The following is a 21961-nucleotide window of genomic DNA, read 5'->3' as shown; positions in this document are numbered from 1 at the left end:
ATTATAAAGTGCCTACAGCCCGCCCATTTTATTGTGTTAGGCCTTCGAAGCCTGTCTGCGGTCCCTCCTTCCACTAGGCCTCCACTGACCAGACCACTGCTGCCCGTTTACCCCTGGAACCAATTATAAAGTGCCTACAGCCAGCCCATTTTATTGTGTTAGGCCTTCGAAGCCTGTCTGCGGTCCCTCCTTCCACTAGGCCTCCACTGACCAGACCACTGTCTGCGGTCCCTCCTTCCACTAGGCCTCCACTGACCAGACCACTGCTGCCCGTGTACCCCTGGAACCTATTTTACAGTGCCTACAGCCCGCCCATTTTAGTATGTTAGGCCTTGGAAGCCTGTCTGCGGTCCCTCCTTCCACTAGGCCTCCACTCACCTGACCACTGCTGCCCGTGTACCCCTGGAACCTATTTTACAGTGCATAGAGCCTATTGTTTTATTTTATTTAATATTAATAAAGCCATGATGGACTACGCTGTACCACGCTATGAGCTACCCAGTTGACAATTCTTTTGCGAGAAAAGCCATCCCACCCCTCCACCAGCATGTTAAAGACCACATTGTCCTTTCATTCTGTCAATCTGTGAGTCCAAAGGTACACCTGACAACAGACACATGGAGCGGAAGGCATGGCCACGGAAGGTTACGTGTCCTTTGTGGCGCAATGGGTTAATGTATTGCATGCATGGTCCACACAGGGGACAGCCTGGTAAGTCTGTCTGCAGTCCCTAATTCAAGTTGTCCTCAAATGAATAAATCTGAGCTTCTACCTTCTGGCTCTGATTAACTGCTGTTTTTAAAAAAATTTGTGGTTCCGGCCTACTAACGGTGTCTGCCCCTGCCTGGTGTTGTCCTCAACTGAATAAAGCTGAGCTTCTACCTTCTGGCTCTGATTAACTGCTGTTTTTTAAAAAAATTGTTGGTTCCGGCCTACTAACGGTGTCTGCCCCTGCCTGGTGTTGTCCTCAACTGAATAAAGCTGAGCTTCTACCTTCTGGCTCTGATTAACTGCTGTTTTTAAAAAAATTGGTGGTTCCGGCCTACTAACGGTGTCTGCCCCTGCCTGGTGTTGTCCTCAACTGAATAAAGCTGAGCTTCTACCTTCTGGCTCTGATTAAGCTTTTTTTTTTTTTTTTTTTTAATTGCTGGATGGGGCCTAATACCTCTGTTTGCTGCTCCCTTGTGTTTGTCCTCAACTGAATAAAGCTGAGCTTCTACCTTCTGGCTCTCATTAAGTGCTGTTTTTTAAAAGATTGGTGGTTCCGGCCTACTAACGGTGTCTGCCCCTGCCTGGTGTTGTCCTCAACTGAATAAAGCTGAGCTTCTACCTTCTGGCTCTGATTAAGATTTTTTTTTTTTTTAATTGCTGGATGGGGCCTAATACCTCTGTTTGCTGCTCCCTGGTGTTTGTCCTCAACTGAATAAAGCTGAGCTTCTACCTTCTGGCTCTCATTAAGTGCTGTTTTTTAAAAGATTGGTGGTTCCGGCCTACTAACGGTGTCTGCCCCTGCCTGGTGTTGTCCTCAACTGAATAAAGCTGAGCTTCTACCTTCTGGCTCTGATTAACTGCTGTTTTTAAAAAAATTGGTGGTTCCGGCCTACTAACGGTGTCTGCCCCTGCCTGGTGTTGTCCTCAACTGAATAAAGCTGAGCTTCTACCTTCTGGCTCTGATTAACTGCTGTTTTTTAAAAAAATTGTTGGTTCCGGCCTACTAACGGTGTCTGCCCCTGCCTGGTGTTGTTCTCAACTGAATAAAGCTGAGCTTCTACCTTCTGGCTCTGATTAACTGCTGTTTTAAAAAAAAATTGTTGGTTCCGGCCTACTAACGGTGTCTGCCCCTGCCTGGTGTTGTCCTCAACTGAATAAAGCTGAGCTTCTACCTTCTGGCTCTGATTAACTGCTGTTTTTAAAAAAAATTGTTGGTTCCGGCCTACTAACGGTGTCTGCCCCTGCCTGGTGTTGTCCTCAACTGAATAAAGCTGAGCTTCTACCTTCTGGCTCTGATTAACTGCTGTTTTTTAAAAAAATTGTTGGTTCCGGCCTACTAACGGTGTCTGCCCCTGCCTGGTGTTGTCCTCAACTGAATAAAGCTGAGCTTCTACCTTCTGGCTCTGATTAACTGCTGTTTTTAAAAAAATTGGTGGTTCCGGCCTACTAACGGTGTCTGCCCCTGCCTGGTGTTGTCCTCAACTGAATAAAGCTGAGCTTCTACCTTCTGGCTCTGATTAACTGCTGTTTTTAAAAAAATTGTTGGTTCCGGCCTACTAACGGTGTCTGCCCCTGCCTGGTGTTGTCCTCAACTGAATAAAGCTGAGCTTCTACCTTCTGGCTCTGATTAACTGCTGTTTTTAAAAAAGTTGGTGGTTCCGGCCTACTAACGGTGTCTGCCCCTGCCTGGTGTTGTCCTCAACTGAATAAAGCTGAGCTTCTACCTTCTGGCTCTGATTAAGCTTTTTTTTTTTCTTTTTTTTTTTTTAATTGCTGGATGGGGCCTAATACCTCTGTTTGCTGCTTCCTGGTGTTTGTCCTCAACTGAATAAAGCTGTGCTTCAACCTTCTGGCTCTCATTAAGTGCTGTGTTTTTAAAAATTGGTGGTTAGGGCCTACTAACGGTGTCTGCCCCTCCCTGGTGTTGCCTTCAACTGAATACAGCTGAGCTTCTACCTTCTGGCTTTCGGCCTATAGTATCAGATATTAAACTGCATTTGGCCTACTAGTGTGGTTGGGCCCTTAAAACAGTGTCTGCTGCTCTTGGGTTTGCTACTCCACTGAACAAAGCAGTGCCGCCTGTTTAGTCCTGTTACCAATTTTGAACTGCATTTAGCCTACTTTATTCTTTGGCCCTATATCTGTTTCCTCCTCATCCTGCCCATTGCCCAGCCACTGCTAGATGAGTCTGCTGGTACATTGACCCAGACCACTACATTCCCCTTGCACTCTACACAGCCAGAATCTGACCCTGCTGAAAGTAAGGTTCCCCTTCCCGCATGTTATACCACCTTACACAGGGACAAAGAGGAAGGTGCAGATGAAAGTGCAGGTTCCTTCATCAGGTGGGGGGGGCATACTCGTTGGCGACGTCACTGGCACAGGGCCCCTCAGAGTACGCAAAAGTGTCGCTGCCGGTGGGAGGCGCCCCCGCCGTGCAAACACACCGCTGTACTTTGAGGGGCCCTGTGCCAGTGCCAATGCCAACGAGTGGGCCCCCCTGCTTGCTTAGGATCACAGCACTTGCAAACTTGACATACTTACCTCTCACTGCTCCACCGCCGTGACGTAGTCCACGTTTCCTGTGCCCACTAAAACCTTGAACCAGCCCTACCCCCCACAACTTTTGCCAAATGACCCCAATTTCCAATGCCCAACTATTATTATAAAGTTAATTAAGATTGACAAGCTTCAGAAACAAAAGAAAAAAAAAAAAACAGTGGTCCCATTAGCGATCACCCTCAACTGCACTGGATAAAACAGAGTATATGCATTCCCACCACCCTGAGTCTTTGTAACCGCCACAAAACTGATTCTCTGTTCAGTATCTCCATTGCACAATCCATACAGAACATACTTTGTTATTGTTATACAACAGGGGCATCCTCCTCTTCCTTTCTGCAGGATGATCTCTTTATCATGGGCTGCCATGTCACACGGATTTCTTAGTTGTAGCCTAAAGGGGATATGGCATTTTGGAAGTCTAACGAGGGTTTATTCCTTACTGGGCTTTGCTGAAAATGGTCATATGTACTGTTTATGATTCAAATTAATCACTTATGTTATAAAGGAAGATTTGTAGATTATGTCCGCGCTGCTAACCAAATTGAAACCAGACGTAGTGAAGGAATTATGGTGGCTTATTCAACGCGTTTCAGAGTCTATATGACAGCATCTGGTTGTTGATGTGGTATTTCCTGAAGAAGGAGTCATATAGACTCTGAAACGCGTTGAATAAACCACCATAATTCCTTCACTACGTCTGGCTTCGAATTGGTTAGCAGTGCGGACATAATCCACAAATCTTCCTTTATAACATTCCTTTTATGGTCGCTTGTCGACCCGTGGATCTGCAGAAGCTGGCATATACACGCTTTCAGTACACTACAATCAGGTGAGCAGTTCTTTGCTAATACGATACTTGTAAATCGTGAGATAAGACCCTATCTGCGTTTTTCTTTATCCTGCAAGTTTTTATTTCCACATTAATCACTTAGGGATACATCTTGTATAAATAGGCTGGGTGTCACTTATTCTTACATATTTCTCACTGGCACCAAGTGCACTGCAACTCAATAGGGACCAATGATGCCATTCTCATATTTAATAATGGACTGTATATAGAAGTACATAGTATGCGCCATTTTGATGGAAAGAAATGTGGCATACTGCACTATTTTCTCCACTGAATGAGGGTACTACCAAAAGAGGCTTCAAGCTCTGGCTTGTCAAGGTAAGGAGGCTTACTTCCAACAGGTGGTGCTATAGAGTTTAAGTCCTCTTTTTCTCTCCGAAGAGGCAATTTGCATATTAAATTTCCCAGAGGAGCATTGCAAGGCGAATAAGCCTCCTTACCTTGACAAGCCAGAGCTGGTATGTCACTCTCCTCAAGGAGAAACCTTACACCCCAGTCCAGAGCCTCTCACCTAGCCAAATTAGTTCTCATGCTTCGCACTGACGAGGGCCAACAGCCCGAAACACCATGTCTGCGAATTGAGATACTGATTTGGCTTTTATCCTAAGGGTATGTTTCCACGTTCAGGAAACACTGTGTGTTTGACGCTGCGTACAGCCGCAGCGTCAAACACGCAGCGTCCAGATGTTACAGCATAGTGGAGGGGATTTCATGAAATCCCGTCTCCACTATGCATTAAAAGACACATGCGGCAGACCCGCGGAAACTGACATGCGGCGTGTCTTTTCAGAACGCAGCATGTCCTTACAATGCAGAAACAACGCAGGTGACCTGCCAGTAACCTCAGGTGCAGATTTGGTCAGGATTTTACCTGCATAAAATCCTGACCAAATCCTGATGCAATCCTGAACGTGGGCACATACCCTAAGTCATATTGCTCGACTCGTTAAAGGGTTGATTGTGACTTGTAGGATCGCTAAGTTCCAACAGGTGGCGCTATAGAGTTTAAGTCCTCTTTTTCTCTGAAGAGGCAATTTGCATATTAAATTTCCCACAGGAGCATTGCACGGCGAATATGGCTACTTTCACACATCAGTTTTTTGCCTGAGAGAGAGACTCCAGAATTGAGAATACAGGACGGGGCATGCTCAGTGCGAAAAAAAAGGAATCGGTAGCCGGATCCAGTCAATACACCACACGTTTCATCCATTTATCGCTGGAACGTCGCTGTGCGTTTTTTCGCCAGACAGAAAAAATGATGATATGGACGTTTTCTCCATGATGAAACCTGTGGCCATTAGGCACAATCCGGCGCTAATACAACTCTACGAGAAAAAACAGATTTGGCGGAAAAAAACGGATTAGTTTTTTTCAAAACTTGCCGGATTGTGCATGACGGCAAAAACCTGATGTTTGAAAGTAGCCTAAGCCTCCTTACCTTGACAAGCCAGAGCTGGTATGTCACTCTCCACGAGGAGAAACCTTAGGGCTCATCTCCACTTGCGAGGAAAACGGACGAGTGCAATCCGATAAAAAATCGGATTGCACTCGGACCAATGTTATTCAATAGGTGTCTTTTCATTTGCGATTTTTTTCTCAGCCGAAATCGGACTGAGAAAAAAATCGCAGCATGCTGCCTATTGCTGCAATTCTCGGACGAGACTCGCCAATGTAAGTCAATGGGTGCAAGAAAAAAATTGCACAGCACTCGCACCATGCGAGTTCCGTCCGATTTTTACGCACCGGTGGCCTTTGAAAAGCCAGCAATTCAGCGCGGTGTACAGTAAAATCACACTGACAGGTTAGAATAGAACAGATATACACACATAGAATAGGTATATATACATATATATATGTCAGTGAGACACATATATATATATATATATATATATATATATATATATATACAGTGGGGCAAAAAAGTATTTAGTCAGTCAGCAATAGTGCAAGTTCCACCACTTAAAAAGATGAGAGGCGTCTGTAATTTACATCATAGGTAGACCTCAACTATGGGAGACAAACTGAGAAAAAAAAAATCCAGAAAATCACATTGTCTGTTTTTTATCATTTTATTTACATTTTATGGTGGAAAATAAGTATTTGGTCAGAAACAAACAATCAAGATTTCTGGCTCTCACAGACCTGTAACTTCTTCTTTAAGAGTCTCCTCTTTCCTCCACTCATTACCTGTAGTGTTATGGTTCTCAATGGCAAGAGAACATAGCCCAGCAAACATACGAACTAGCTCTTGGAAGGATGGAAACTAAACTGACCATGAACTAAACCTGCCGCACAACTAACAGTAGCCGGGTAGCGTAGCCTGCGTTTTATCCCTAGACGCCCAGCGCCGGCCGGAGGACTAACTAATCCTGGCAGAGGAAAATATAGTCCTGGCTCACCTCTAGAGAAATTTCCCTGAAAGGCAGACAGAGGCCCCCACAAATATTGGCGGTGATTTTAAATGAAATGACAAACGTAGTATGAAAATAGGTTTAGCAAAATTGAGGTCCGCTTACTAGATAGCAGGAAGACAGAAAGGGCACTTTCATGGTCAGCTGAAACCCCTATCAAAATACCATCCTGAAATTACTTTAAGACTCTAGTATTAACTCATAACATCAGAGTGGCAATTTCAGATCACAAGAGCTTTCCAGACACAGAAACGAAACTACAGCTGTGAACTGGAACAAAATGCAAAAACAAACAAGGACTAAGTCCAACTTAGCTGGGAGTTGTCTAGCAGCAGGAACATGCACAGAAAGGCTTCTGATAACAATGTTGACCGGCATGGAAGTGACAGAGGAGCAAGGCTAAATAGCGACTCCCACATCCTGATGGAAACAGGTGAACAGAGAGGATGATGCACACCAGTTCAATTCCACCAGTGGCCACCGGGGGAGCCCAAAATCCAATTTCACAACAGTACCCCCCCCTCAAGGAGGGGGCACCGAACCCTCACCAGAACCACCAGGGCGATCAGGATGAGCCCTATGAAAGGCACGGACCAAATCGGAGGCATGAACATCAGAGGCAGTCACCCAAGAATTATCCTCCTGACCGTATCCCTTCCATTTGACCAGGTACTGGAGTTTCCGTCTGGAAACACGGGAGTCCAAGATTTTTTCCACAACGTACTCCAACTCGCCCTCAACCAACACCGGAGCAGGAGGCTCAACGGAAGGCACAACCGGTACCTCATACCTGCGCAATAATGACCGATGAAAAACATTATGAATAGAAAAAGAAGCAGGGAGGTCCAAACGGAAGGACACAGGGTTAAGAATCTCCAATATCTTGTACGGGCCGATGAACCGAGGCTTAAACTTGGGAGAAGAAACCCTCATAGGGACAAAACGAGAAGACAACCACACCAAGTCCCCAACACAAAGCCGAGGACCAACCCGACGCCGGCGGTTGGCAAAAAGCTGAGTCTTCTCCTGGGACAACTTCAAATTGTCCACTACCTGCCCCCAAATCTGATGCAACCTCTCCACCACAGCATCCACTCCAGGACAATCCGAAGATTCCACCTGACCAGAAGAAAATCGAGGATGAAACCCCGAATTACAGAAAAAGGGAGACACCAAGGTGGCAGAACTGGCCCGATTATTGAGGGCAAACTCCGCTAAAGGCAAAAAAGCAACCCAATCATCCTGATCTGCAGACACAAAACACCTCAAATATGTCTCCAAGGTCTGATTCGTCCGCTCGGTCTGGCCATTAGTCTGAGGATGGAAAGCAGACGAGAAAGACAAATCTATGCCCATCCTAGCACAGAATGCTCGCCAAAATCTAGACACGAATTGGGTACCTCTGTCAGAAACGATATTCTCCGGAATACCATGCAAACGGACCACATTTTGAAAAAACAGAGGAACCAACTCGGAAGAAGAAGGCAACTTAGGCAGGGGAACCAAATGGACCATCTTAGAGAAACGATCACACACCACCCAGATGACAGACATCTTCTGAGAAACAGGAAGATCCGAAATAAAATCCATCGAGATGTGCGTCCAGGGCCTCTTCGGGATAGGCAAGGGCAACAACAATCCACTAGCCCGAGAACAACAAGGCTTGGCCCGAGCACAAACGTCACAAGACTGCACGAAGCCTCGCACATCTCGAGACAGGGAAGGCCACCAGAAGGACCTTGCCACCAAATCCCTGGTACCAAAGATTCCAGGATGACCTGCCAACGCAGAAGAATGAACCTCAGAAATGACTTTACTGGTCCAATCATCAGGAACAAACAGTCTACCAGGTGGGCAACGATCAGGTCTATCCGCCTGAAACTCCTGCAAGGCCCGCCGCAGGTCTGGAGAAACGGCAGACAATATCACTCCATCCTTAAGGATACCTGTAGGTTCAGAATTACCAGGGGAGTCAGGCTCAAAACTCCTAGAAAGGGCATCCGCCTTAACATTCTTAGAACCCGGCAGGTAGGACACCACAAAATTAAACCGAGAGAAAAACAACGACCAGCGCGCCTGTCTAGGATTCAGGCGTCTGGCGGACTCAAGATAAATTAGATTTTTGTGGTCAGTCAATACCACCACCTGATGTCTAGCCCCCTCAAGCCAATGACGCCACTCCTCAAAAGCCCACTTCATGGCCAAAAGCTCCCGATTCCCAACATCATAATTCCGCTCGGCGGGCGAAAATTTACGCGAGAAAAAAGCACAAGGTCTCATCACGGAGCAATCGGAACTTCTCTGCGACAAAACCGCCCCAGCTCCGATTTCAGAAGCGTCGACCTCAACCTGAAAAGGAAGAGCAACATCAGGCTGACGCAACACAGGGGCGGAAGAAAAGCGGCGCTTAAGCTCCCGAAAGGCCTCCACAGCAGCAGGGGACCAATCAGCAACATCAGCACCCTTCTTAGTCAAATCAGTCAATGGTTTAACAACATCAGAAAAACCAGCAATAAATCGACGATAAAAGTTAGCAAAGCCCAAAAATTTCTGAAGACTCTTAAGAGAAGAGGGTTGCGTCCAATCACAAATAGCCTGAACCTTGACAGGATCCATCTCGATGGAAGAGGGGGAAAAAATATATCCCAAAAAGGAAATCTTTTGAACCCCAAAAACGCACTTAGAACCCTTCACACACAAGGAATTAGACCGCAAAACCTGAAAAACCCTCCTGACCTGCTGGACATGAGAGTCCCAGTCATCCGAAAAAATCAAAATATCATCCAGATACACAATCATAAATTTATCCAAATAATCACGGAAAATGTCATGCATAAAGGACTGAAAGACTGAAGGGGCATTTGAAAGACCAAAAGGCATCACCAAATACTCAAAGTGGCCCTCGGGCGTATTAAATGCGGTTTTCCACTCATCCCCCTGCTTAATTCGCACCAAATTATACGCCCCACGAAGATCTATCTTAGAGAACCACTTGGCCCCCTTTATGCGAGCAAACAAATCAGTCAGCAGTGGCAACGGATATTGATATTTAACCGTGATTTTATTCAAAAGCCGATAATCAATGCACGGCCTCAAAGAGCCATCTTTCTTAGCCACAAAGAAAAAACCGGCTCCTAAGGGAGATGACGAAGGACGAATATGTCCCTTTTCCAAGGACTCCTTTATATATTCTCGCATAGCAGCATGTTCAGGCACAGACAGATTAAATAAACGACCCTTAGGGTATTTACTACCCGGAATCAAATCTATGGCACAATCGCACTCCCGGTGCGGAGGTAATGAACCAAGCTTAGGTTCTTCAAAAACGTCACGATATTCAGTCAAGAATTCAGGAATCTCAGAGGGAATAGATGATAAAATGGAAACCACAGGTACGTCCCCATGCGTCCCCTTACATCCCCAGCTTAACACAGACATAGCTTTCCAGTCAAGGACTGGGTTATGAGATTGCAGCCATGGCAATCCAAGCACCAACACATCATGTAGGTTATACAGCACAAGAAAGCGAATAATCTCCTGGTGATCCGGATTAATCCGCATAGTTACTTGTGTCCAGTATTGTGGTTTATTGCTAGCCAATGGGGTGGAGTCAATCCCCTTCAGGGGTATAGGAGTTTCAAGAGGCTCCAAATCATACCCACAGCGTTTGGCAAAGGACCAATCCATAAGACTCAAAGCGGCGCCAGAGTCGACATAGGCATCCGCGGTAATAGATGATAAAGAACAAATCAGGGTCACAGATAGAATAAACTTAGACTGTAAAGTGCCAATTGAAACAGACTTATCAAGCTTCTTAGTACGCTTAGAGCATGCTGATATAACATGAGTTGAATCACCGCAATAGAAGCACAACCCATTTTTTCATCTAAAATTCTGCCGTTCACTTCTGGACAGAATTCTATCACATTGCATATTCTCTGGCGTCTTCTCAGTAGACACCGCCAAATGGTGCACAGGTTTGCGCTCCCGCAGACGCCTATCGATCTGGATAGCCATTGTCATGGACTCATTCAGACCCGCAGGCACAGGGAACCCCACCATAACATCCTTAATGGCATCAGAGAGACCCTCTCTGAAATTCGCCGCCAGGGCGCACTCATTCCACTGAGTAAGCACAGCCCATTTACGGAATTTCTGGCAGTATATTTCAGCTTCGTCTTGCCCCTGAGATAGGGACATCAAGGCCTTTTCCGCCTGAAGTTCTAACTGAGGTTCCTCATAAAGCAACCCCAAGGCCAGAAAAAACGCATCCACATTGAGCAACGCAGGATCCCCTGGAGCCAATGCAAAAGCCCAATCCTGAGGGTCGCCCCGGAGCAAAGAAATCACAATCCTGACCTGCTGAGCAGGATCTCCAGCAGAGCGAGATTTCAGGGACAAAAACAACTTGCAATTATTTTTGAAATTTTGAAAGCAAGATCTATTCCCCGAGAAAAATTCAGGCAAAGGAATTCTAGGTTCAGATATAGGAACATGAACAACAAAATCTTGTAAGTTTTGAACTTTCGTGGTAAGATTATTCAAACCTGCAGCTAAACTCTGAATATCCATTTTAAACAGGTGAACACAGAGCCATTCCAGGATTAGAAGGAGAGAGAGAGAGAAAGGCTGCAATATAGGCAGACTTGCAAGAGATTCAATTACAAGCACACTCAGAACTGAGAAAAAAAAAAAAAAAAAAAAATCTTCAGCAGACTTCTCTTTTCTCTCCTTTCTCTGTCAATTAATTTAACCCTTTTGGGCCGGTCAAACTATTATGGTTCTCAATGGCAAGAGAACATAGCCCAGCAAACATACGAACTAGCTCTTGGAAGGATGGAAACTAAACTGACCATGAACTAAACCTGCCGCACAACTAACAGTAGCCGGGTAGCGTAGCCTGCGTTTTATCCCTAGACGCCCAGCGCCGGCCGGAGGACTAACTAATCCTGGCAGAGGAAAATATAGTCCTGGCTCACCTCTAGAGAAATTTCCCCGAAAGGCAGACAGAGGCCCCCACAAATATTGGCGGTGATTTTAGATGAAATGACAAACGTAGTATGAAAATAGGTTTAGCAAAATTGAGGTCCGCTTACTAGATAGCAGGAAGACAGAAAGGGCACTTTCATGGTCAGCTGAAACCCCTATCAAAATACCATCCTGAAATTACTTTAAGACTCTAGTATTAACTCATAACATCAGAGTGGCAATTTCAGATCACAAGAGCTTTCCAGACACAGAAACGAAACTACAGCTGTGAACTGGAACAAAATGCAAAAACAAACAAGGACTAAGTCCAACTTAGCTGGGAGTTGTCTAGCAGCAGGAACATGCACAGAAAGGCTTCTGATAACAATGTTGACCGGCATGGAAGTGACAGAGGAGCAAGGCTAAATAGCGACTCCCACATCCTGATGGAAACAGGTGAACAGAGAGGATGATGCACACCAGTTCAATTCCACCAGTGGCCACCGGGGGAGCCCAAAATCCAATTTCACAACACTGTAGTAATGGCACCTGTTTAAACTTGTTATCAGTATAAAAAGACACCTGTGCACACCCTCAAACTGTCTGACTCCAAACTCCACTATGGTGAAGACCAAAGAGCTGTCAAAGGACACCAGAAACAAAATTGTAGCCCTGCACCAGGCTGGGAAGACTGAATCTGCAATAGCCAACCAGCTTGGAGTGAAGAAATCAACAGTGGGAGCGATAATTAGAAAATGGAAGACATACAAGACCACTGATAATCTCCCTCGATCTAGGGCTCCACGCAAAATCCCACCCCGTGGGGTCAGAATGATCACAAGAACGGTGAGCAAAAATCCCAGAACCACGCGGGGGGACCTAGTGAATGAACTGCAGAGAGCTGGGACCAATGTAACAAGGCCTACCATAAGTAACACACTACGCCACCATGGACTCAGATCCTGCAGTGCCAGACGTGTCCCACTGCTTAAGCCAGTACATGTCCGGGCCCGTCTGAAGTTTGCTAGAGAGCATTTGGATGATCCAGAGGAGTTTCGGGAGAATGTCCTATGGTCTGATGAAACCAAACTGGAACTGTTTGGTAGAAACACAACTTGTCGTGTTTGGAGGAAAAAGAATACTGAGTTGCATCCATCAAACACCATACCTACTGTAAAGCATGGTGGTGGAAACATCATGCTTTGGGGCTGTTTCTCTGCAAAGGGGCCAGGACGACTAATCCGGGTACATGAAAGAATGAATGGGGCCATGTATCGTGAGATTTTGAGTGTAAACCTCCTTCCATCAGCAAGGGCATTGAAGATGAAACGTGGCTGGGTCTTTCAACATGACAATGATCCAAAGCACACCGCCAGGGCAACGAAGGAGTGGCTTCGTAAGAAGCATTTCAAGGTCCTGGAGTGGCCTAGCCAGTCTCCAGATCTCAACCCTATAGAAAACCTTTGGAGGAAGTTGAAAGTCCGTGTTGCCAAGCGAAAAGCCAAAAACATCACTGCTCTAGAGGAGATCTGCATGGAGGAATGGGCCAACATACCAACAACAGTGTGTGGCAACCTTGTGAAGACTTACAGAAAACGTTTGACCTCTGTCATTGCCAACAAAGGATATATTACAAAGTATTGAGATGAAATTTTGTTTCTGACCAAATACTTATTTTCCACCATAAAATGCAAATAAAGTGATAAAAAAACAGACAATGTGATTTTCTGGATTTTTTTTTCTCAGTTTGTCTCCCATAGTTGAGGTCTACCTATGATGTAAATTACAGACGCCTCTCATCTTTTTAAGTGGTGGAACTTGCACTATTGCTGACTGACTAAATACTTTTTTGCCCCACTGTATATATATATATATATATATATATATATATATATAAAGAGCAAAAGAAGGCAGCACTCCAAATACTTTTCAAGGTGAAAAAAGTGAGGTTTATTCAGCCCACATCTCTGTGCGACGTTTCGGCTCACACTGAGCCTTTTTCAAGACTATCTTGCGCCCCCTGCTGGTATAAACTCATATGAACTCGAGCGTGAGAAAATATTCAGAAAAATTCCCACGCTCGAGTTCATATCAGTTTGCAGCATCGCAAGTCTAGGTAGCTACGTTCCCCTGCTTTCCATTCATTCCCCAGATTTTACAGGCAGGAGCACAGCTGCATTAGCAGAGCTCCTGGCTGTAAAATTATTTAACCCCTTCAGATGGATTTACAGCGTGGGACAAGACTGAACGACGGAAGGTATGGGATATTGTTGATTTTTTATTTTAACTTTGTTTCAGGTGACAACGGTCTTCAATTGGATTGAGAGTATAATAAACTATTACAACACCATGTGTCTTTATTTCATTAAAATACTTTATTCCTAATGTGTGTGTGTGTGTGTGTGTGTGTGTGTGTGTGTGTGTGTGTGTTTTATTAACCATTTACTAGTATTGGATTATTAATGGATAGGTGTCTTATTGACACCTCTCCATTATTAACCAGGCTTAATGTCACCTTACAATAGCAATGTGGCATTAACCCTTTATTGCCCCATATCCCACCGCTACACGGGAGTGGGAAGAGAGTGGCCAAGTGCCAGAATAGGCACATCTTACAGATGTGCCTTTTCTGGGGTGGCTGGGGGCAGATGTTTTTTTGCCAGGGGGGGTCCTATAACCATGGTCCCTCTCTAGGCTATTAACCCCTCTCTGACCTTAGATGTACTATCCCGTCGAGGTGACCTGGGCCTATCTGACCCTCGACGGGATAGTACGTCATAGCGATCGGCCGCGCTCACGGGGGAGCACGGCCGATCGCGGCCGGGTGTCAGCTGACTATCGCAGCTGACATCCGGCACTATGTGCCAGGAGTGGTAACGGACCGCCCCCGGCACATTAACCCCTGGCACACTGCGATCAAACATGATCGCAGTGTTCCGGCTGTATAGGGAAGCATCGCGCAGGGAGGGGGGCGACCCTGTGATCGTATTGCTCCGAGCGTCTCTTACCACCTATCCCTGCAGGCCCTGGATCCAAAATGGCCGCAGGGCTGCATCCGGGTCCTGCAGGGATTACTTCTGGGTCCAGAGCAGGTGCTGGTAAGCCTGCAGCGCTGTAAGTCAGATCGTTGATCTGACAAAGCCCTGTGCAAACTGTCAGATCTGTGATGTCCCCCCTTGGGACAAAGTAAAAAAAAAAAAAATCCACATGTGTTTAAAAAAAAAAATAAAATAAAAATCCTAAATAAAGAAAAAATATATATATATATTATTCCCATAAATACATTTCTTTATCTAAATTAAAAAAAAAACAATAAAAGTACACATTTAGTATCGCCACGTCCGTAACGACCCAACCTATAAAACTGTCCCACTAGTTAACCCCTTCAGTGAACACCGTAAGAAAAAAAAAATGAGGCAAAAAACGCTTTATTATCATACTGCCAAACAAAAAGTGGAATAACACGCAATCAAAAAGACGGATATAAATAACCATGATACCGCAGAAAACGCCATCTTGTCCCGCAAAAAACGAGCCGCCATACAACATCATAAGCAAAAAAATAAAGTTATAGTCCTCAGAATAATGCGATGCCAAAATAATTATTTTTTCTATAAAATAGCTTTTATCGTATAAAAGCGCCAAAACATAAAAAAAATATAAATGAGATATCGCTGTAATCGTACTGACCCGAAGAATAAAACTGCTTAATCAATTTTACCAAACATGGAACGGTATAAATGCCTCCCCCAAAAGAAATACATGAATAGCTGGTTTTTGGTCATTCTGCCTCACAAAAATCAGAATAAAAAGCGATCAAAAACTGTCACGTGTCCGAAAATGTTACCAATAAAAACTTCAACTCGTCCTGTAAAAAACAAGACATCACATGACTCTGTGGACCAAAATATGGAAAAATTATAGGTCTCAAAATGTGTAGACGCAAAAACTTTTTTGCTATAAAAAGCGTGTGACAGCTGCCAATCATAAAAATCAGCTATAAAAACTGTTCAGGCACATCAGGGGCTCTCCAAACGCGACATGGCGTCTGATCTCAATTCCAGCCAATTCTGCGTTGAAAAAGTAAAACAGTACTCCTTCCCTTCCGAGCTCTCCCGTGCGCCCAAACAGGGGTTTACCCCAACATATGGGGTATCAACATACTCGGGACAAATTGAACAACAACTTTTGCGGTCCAAGTTCTCTTGTTATGCTTGGGAAAATAAAAATTTGGGGGGCTAAAAATCATTTTTGTGGGAAAAATAAAGATTTTTTATTTTCACGGCTCTGCGTTGTAAACTGTAGTGAAACACTTGGGGGTTCAAAGTTCTCACAACACATCTAGATAAGTTCCTTGGGAGGTCTAGTTTCCAATATGGGGTCACTTGTGGGGGGTTTGTACTGTTTGGGTACATCAGGGGCTCTGCAAATGCAACGTGATGCCTGCAGACCAATCCATCTAAATCTGCATTCCAAATGGTGCTCCTTCCCTTCCGAGTTCTGCCATGCGCCCAAACAGTGGTTCCCCCCCACATATGGGGTATCAACGTACTCAAGACAAATTGGACAACAACTCTTGGGGTCCAATTTATCCTGTTACCCTTGTGAAAATACAAAACTGTTGGCTAAAAAATCATTTTTGTGAAAAAAAAAAATTATTTTCACGCCTCTGCGTTATAAACTGTAGTGAAACACTTGGGGGTTCAAAGCTCTCAAAACACATCTAGATAAGTTCCTTAGTGGGTCTACTTTCCAAAATGGTGTCACTTGTGGGGGGTTTTAATGTTTAGGCACATCAGGGGCTCTCCAAACGTGACATGGTGTCCCATCTCAATTCCACTAAATTTTGCATTGAAAAGTCAAATGGCGCTCCTTCCCTTCTGAGCTCTGCCATGCGCCCAAACAGTGCTTTACACCCACATATGGGGTATCAGCGTACTCAGGACAAATTGCACAACAATTTTTGGGGTCCAATTCCTTCTTTTACCCTTGGAAAAATAAAAAATTGGGGGCGAAAAGGTCATTTTTGTGAAAAAATATGATTTTTTATTTTTACGGCTCTGCATTATAAACTTCTGTGAAGCACTTGGTGAGTCAAAGTGCTCACCACACATCTAGATAAGTTCCTTAGGGGGTCTACTTTCCAAAATGGTGTCACTTGTGGGGGGTTTCAATGTTTAGGCACATCAGGGGCTCTCCAAACGCAACATGGCATCCCATCTCAATTCCAGTCAATTTTGCTTTGAAAAGTAAAATGGCGCTCCTTTCCTTCCGAGCTCTGCCATGAGCCCAAACAGTGGTTTACCCCCACATATGGGGTATCAGCGTACTCAGGACAAATTGTACAACAACTTTTGGGGGCCATTTTCTCCTGTTACCCTTGGTAAAATAAAACAAAACGGGGCTGAAATAAATCTTGTGTGAAAAAAAGTTAAATGTTCATTTTTTTTTAAACATTCCAAAAATTCCTGTGAAACACCTGAAGGGTTAATAAACTTCTTGAATGTGGTTTTGAGCACCTTGAGGGGTGCAGTTTTTATAATGGCGTCACACTTGGTTATTTTCTATCATATAGACCCCTCAAAATGACTTCAAATGAGATGTGGTCCCTAAAAAAAAATGGTGTTGTAAAAATGAGAAATTTCTGGTTAACTTTTAACCCTTATAACTCCCTAACAAAAAAAAATTTTGGTTCCAAAATTGTGCTGATGTAAAGTAGACATGTGGGTAATGTTACTTATTAAGTATTTTGTGTGACATATCTCTGTGATTTAAGGGCATAAAAATTCAAAGTTGGAAAATTGTGAAATTTTCAAAATTTTTGCCAAATTTCCATTTTTTTCACAAATAAACGCAAGTTATATCGAAGAAATTTTTCCACTATCATGAAGTACAATATGTCAGGAGAAAACAGTGTCAGAATATCTAAGATCTGTTAAAGCGTTCCAGAGTTATAACCTCATAAAGGGACAGTGGTCAGAATTGTAAAAATTGGCCCAGTCATTAACGTGCAAACCACCCTTGGGGGTAAAGGGGTTAATATCTGCCCTCAGTCACTGGCTTTACCACTCTGGCGGAGAAATTTGCGCGGGGGCCCACGCCAGTTTTGTCCGTGATTTAACCCTTTAAACAGCTAGAGCCACCAAATTTTACACAAAAACACTTCTTACATTAGTAGTCAGGAATATGTATTAAAATAAGAGATATGAAATGGTTTATTGTATGTAAACCATGTCTCATATCCTGTCGGGTTTGTGAAGGAGATAGCAAAAGCCGGCAATTGAATTACCGGCTTTTCTGCTATCTAGCGCTGCATTAAATATAAATATGTGTACAGTTAGGTCCATATATATTTGGACAGAGACAACATTTTTCTCATTTTGGCTATAGACATTACCACAATGAATTTTAAACAAAACAATTCAGATGCAGTTGAAGTTCAGACTTTCAGCTTTCATTTGAGGGTATCCACATTAAAATTGGATGAAGGGTTTAGGAGTTTCAGCTCCTTAACATGTGCCACCCTGTTTTTAAAGGGACCAAAAGTAATTGGACAGATTCAATAATTTTAAATAAAATGTTCATTTCTAGTACTTGGTTGAAAACCCTTTGTTGGCAATGACTGCCTGAAGTCTTGAACTCATGGACATCACCAGACGCTGTGTTTCCTCCTTTTTGATGCTCTGCCAGGCCTTCACTGCGGTGGTTTTCAGTTGCTGTTTGTTTGTGGGCCTTTCTGTCTGAAGTTTAGTCTTTAACAAGTGAAATGCATGCTCAATTGGGTTGAGATCAGGTGACTGACTTGGCCATTCAAGAATATTCCACTTCTTTGCTTTAATAGACTCCTGGGTTGCTTTGGCTTCATGTTTTGGGTCATTGTCCATCTGTAGTATGAAACGACGACCAATCAGTTTTGCTGCATTTGGCTGGATCTGAGCACACAGTATGGTTCTGAATACCTCAGAATTCATTTAGCTGCTTCTGTCCTGTGTCACATCATCAATAAACACTAGTGACCCAGTGCCACTGGCAGCCATGCATGCCCAAGCCATCACACTGCCTCCGCCGTGTTTTACAGATGATGTGGTATGCTTTGGATCATGAGCTGTACCAAGCCTTCGCCATACTTTTCTCTTTCCATCATTCTGGTAGAGGTTGATCTTGGTTTCATCTGTCCAAAGAATGTTCTTCCTGAACTGTGCTGGCTTTTTTAGATGTTTTTTAGCAAAGTCCAGTCTAGCCTTTTTATTCTTGATGCTTATGAGTGGCTTGCACCGTGCAGTGAACCCTCTGTATTTACTTTCATGCAGTCTTCTCTTTATGATAGATTTTGATATTGATACGCCGAGAGTGTTGGTCACTTGGTTGGCTGTTGTGAAGGGGTTTCTCTTCACCATGGAGATTATTCTGCGATCACCCACCACTGTTGTCTTCCGTGGGCGCCCAGGTCTTTTTGCATTGATGAGATCACCAGTGCTTTCTTTCCTTCTCAGGATGTACCAAACTGTACATTTTGCCACTCCTAATATTGTAGTATTAGGGTTGAACAATTAATATAATGTTCAATTCTCTAGTTGCCTACTCCTGGCCTAATGGATATTGATCATGTGCACTAAAGAAATACACCAGACACAGTCAGCTGTAACTCTCCTTGATCAATGTGTGGCTCAGCTCCAAGAAGGGATTTATTAGTCAAACACAATGTTATATATCTCCTGTAAGGGGGCTCGGTTAGCTCTAAAATGGGAGTGATCGGATGTATTCCATTGGTTAGTGGGTTGGGCATAAGCAAGTCCATGGGCGGATCCATGAGGTCATCAGGGTGGGTTGGTCCGTGAGGTCATCAGGGTGGGCGTCACTGTGGGTGGATCCATGAGGTCATCAGGGTGGGCGTCATCTTGGATACCAGACCACACGGCATGCTGAAACAGGAAATGGCGGCCATCTTCAGTGTCTTCATTGTTCATCTTGGATACCAGAGCACACGGCTCTGGAAGAGGAGATGGCAGCCATCTTAAGTGTCTTACTTTGTCTGAGGAAAACTTATGTAAGGTTAAACAATACATGTTATGGGTTGCTTCCCTCAATTACCTTATGTGTTGAGGTTAATTAAGTATTTGATCTTATGGCTCTCCTCAACAGTCCCCCCTAAATACTTTATTAACCTTTTCTTTTATCTTGATCCCACCATGGTTCCCTAACCCACCGATGTTAAGTGTTATTATGACATCAGAGGCTTCATGACAATATGGATGCTATAGACACCAGAGAATGTGTGACCAATTATGGGTATACTGCGGAGGTATATCGGAGCGTGTTACCAGTGTCCTCGGGACTTCCCAACCTGCTGGATCTATTACTCTCCAATCTCCCATCTCCATGGTTACTTGGAGTAAAATACACATGTGCGACTAACCCTGATGTCTACATCCTAGATCTGACCGTCTTGCCCGGGAGGGGAATTGGAGTTTTCACCAGTTTGAGACAAGTTTTCCCTTGTGGAAAACCTCCCTTTGTAGCTGGACTTTGACAAGCAGGTCAGATCCTACTCTGTCCCTACCTGTCTAAGAAGTTTACAATGTGAGAGATGGATCCAGGAGGCGCTCAGCAACCCTGAGCGAAGTAGGCACAAACTTGCATACAGCTGCTCTGACTGCCTAGTTGTGGACTGTAAAAGACTGAAGAGGGCCTAGCTGTTCTATGTCTGCAGAATAGCTCACCTCCTGAGCTATGAAAATGGGCACTGATGTTTTTACTCCTCTCTCGATCATTTTCCTTACACAGGGAAGAACACAACAAACAATAATAGCTGCAATGATTAGGACGACGAGGATAACTACGCTTATCTGAGCTAGCCATCTCTGCCATCCCTTCATCCATGAAAAGTATTGGTCCCAGGGATCTTCTACACCTGAATTTTTCTTTAATTCTTTTTGTAGGGAATTCAGCTTTTTTATGGCTACTGTAACCTTTCCTGTGGGACCTGTATTATCTGGAATATAGGTACAGCATGCAGATTTCACCATTTTGCAAACACCTCCTTTTTCTGCCAATATCATGTCAAGGGCCATTCTGTTTTGAAAAGCCACTATTGATGTAGGGCCTAGTTGGTCTGCCAAACCTTGAAGAGCTTCTCTAGTGTAATTGACAAATCTCTGTTGATTATAATAGATGTAATTGATCCAGTCTACATTTTTATTTATAGTCAGTAGGGGTAAGATAAACGATTCAAAACCTGCTTTGACTTGATCCCTGGCTTTAAATTCATCTGGTACCCCCCTTGGGACTCCTATAGCATCGATATAAATGTGGGGGTCAAAACTGCCTCTTGGTTCTAAATTTGTTTCCCGTTTTGTTCTGTGGAGATTTTCTGAAGTTAGGGCTTCCTCACCTTCTGCTGCTATGTAGAAGGGCATTATGGCTTTGGCTAGTGTACATTCTCCTATCCACTCTCCTTCTAAATGAGTTCTGATCTTCATGTCTCCACATATCCAGAAAACATCAGAAATAGACTGGGTTTGGTTAATCAGGTCCCCCCTGCTTGCATTACTGTATCTGCTGCAATATCCCTTTGTGAAATTACCCAAAAATATGCTCCCTTCAGTATTAGTGTAACAGGTGTACTTTCCTGGGTATATGGTGATGCCTTCACCTGGATTAGGTGTTTTTGTGACTATGGGATACTTCTTTTTCCAATTTTCGCAATTTGTTTCATCAAGGGATTTGTTAGTAAACAGACTCAGGAAACATTTTTCCACATCTGGGGGTAAGTCTAGAGGGACAGATCCCAAGTGGGGTCTCGCTCCTGCACAGACAAAGCAATTAGATTTATTATATTGATTGGCTGTATATTTCATCCACTTCAACCATAAGTTGGTCTCAGTGTATCCTGTTTCAATGGCAAGAATATCTTCAAATGTGGGGTTTGCAATGGCTGTCACCTTGTTAAGAGGGTTTGAATGCTTATTTTTATCTTTTGGGGACATTTCTTTTATATCTGCTAATATGAATTGACCTAGATGGGCACAACTGGCACACACACCATTTACATATGTACCCAGCAGATAGGTGCCATTATCGCCAGGTTGAGGGTTCTCCAGGTTGAGGACTAAAGGGTTGCATTGGCCAATGGTATCACAGGGTTTGAGGACTTTTGTACGGGAGAGTGTCATCCTAGTGAGTAGGGATTTGCCCTGTGAGTCCTGTTTTCTTGAAGCTGTGTTTGGTCTATACCCCCAATCTTCACCTGTGTTCCACCCGACCGCCCTCCATGAACTACATGTTCGTCCCCATGCATCACCTGTAACACATATATATTGTTGTCCTGATCTCAGCTGTGCCGGTTGACTCATTGTGGAAGGTGAGGAAACCCACTTAGTGTCGCACTGTACTACATCACAATAATCAAATTTAAAAGAAGCAACGTGTGCAGTAGTATTGTACCAGAATGTGATCA

The sequence above is a fragment of the Ranitomeya variabilis genome, chromosome 3 (assembly GCF_051348905.1).
Source record: "Ranitomeya variabilis isolate aRanVar5 chromosome 3, aRanVar5.hap1, whole genome shotgun sequence".
Lineage (NCBI taxonomy): Eukaryota > Metazoa > Chordata > Amphibia > Anura > Dendrobatidae > Ranitomeya > Ranitomeya variabilis.
This window is presented reverse-complemented; position numbering follows the sequence as displayed.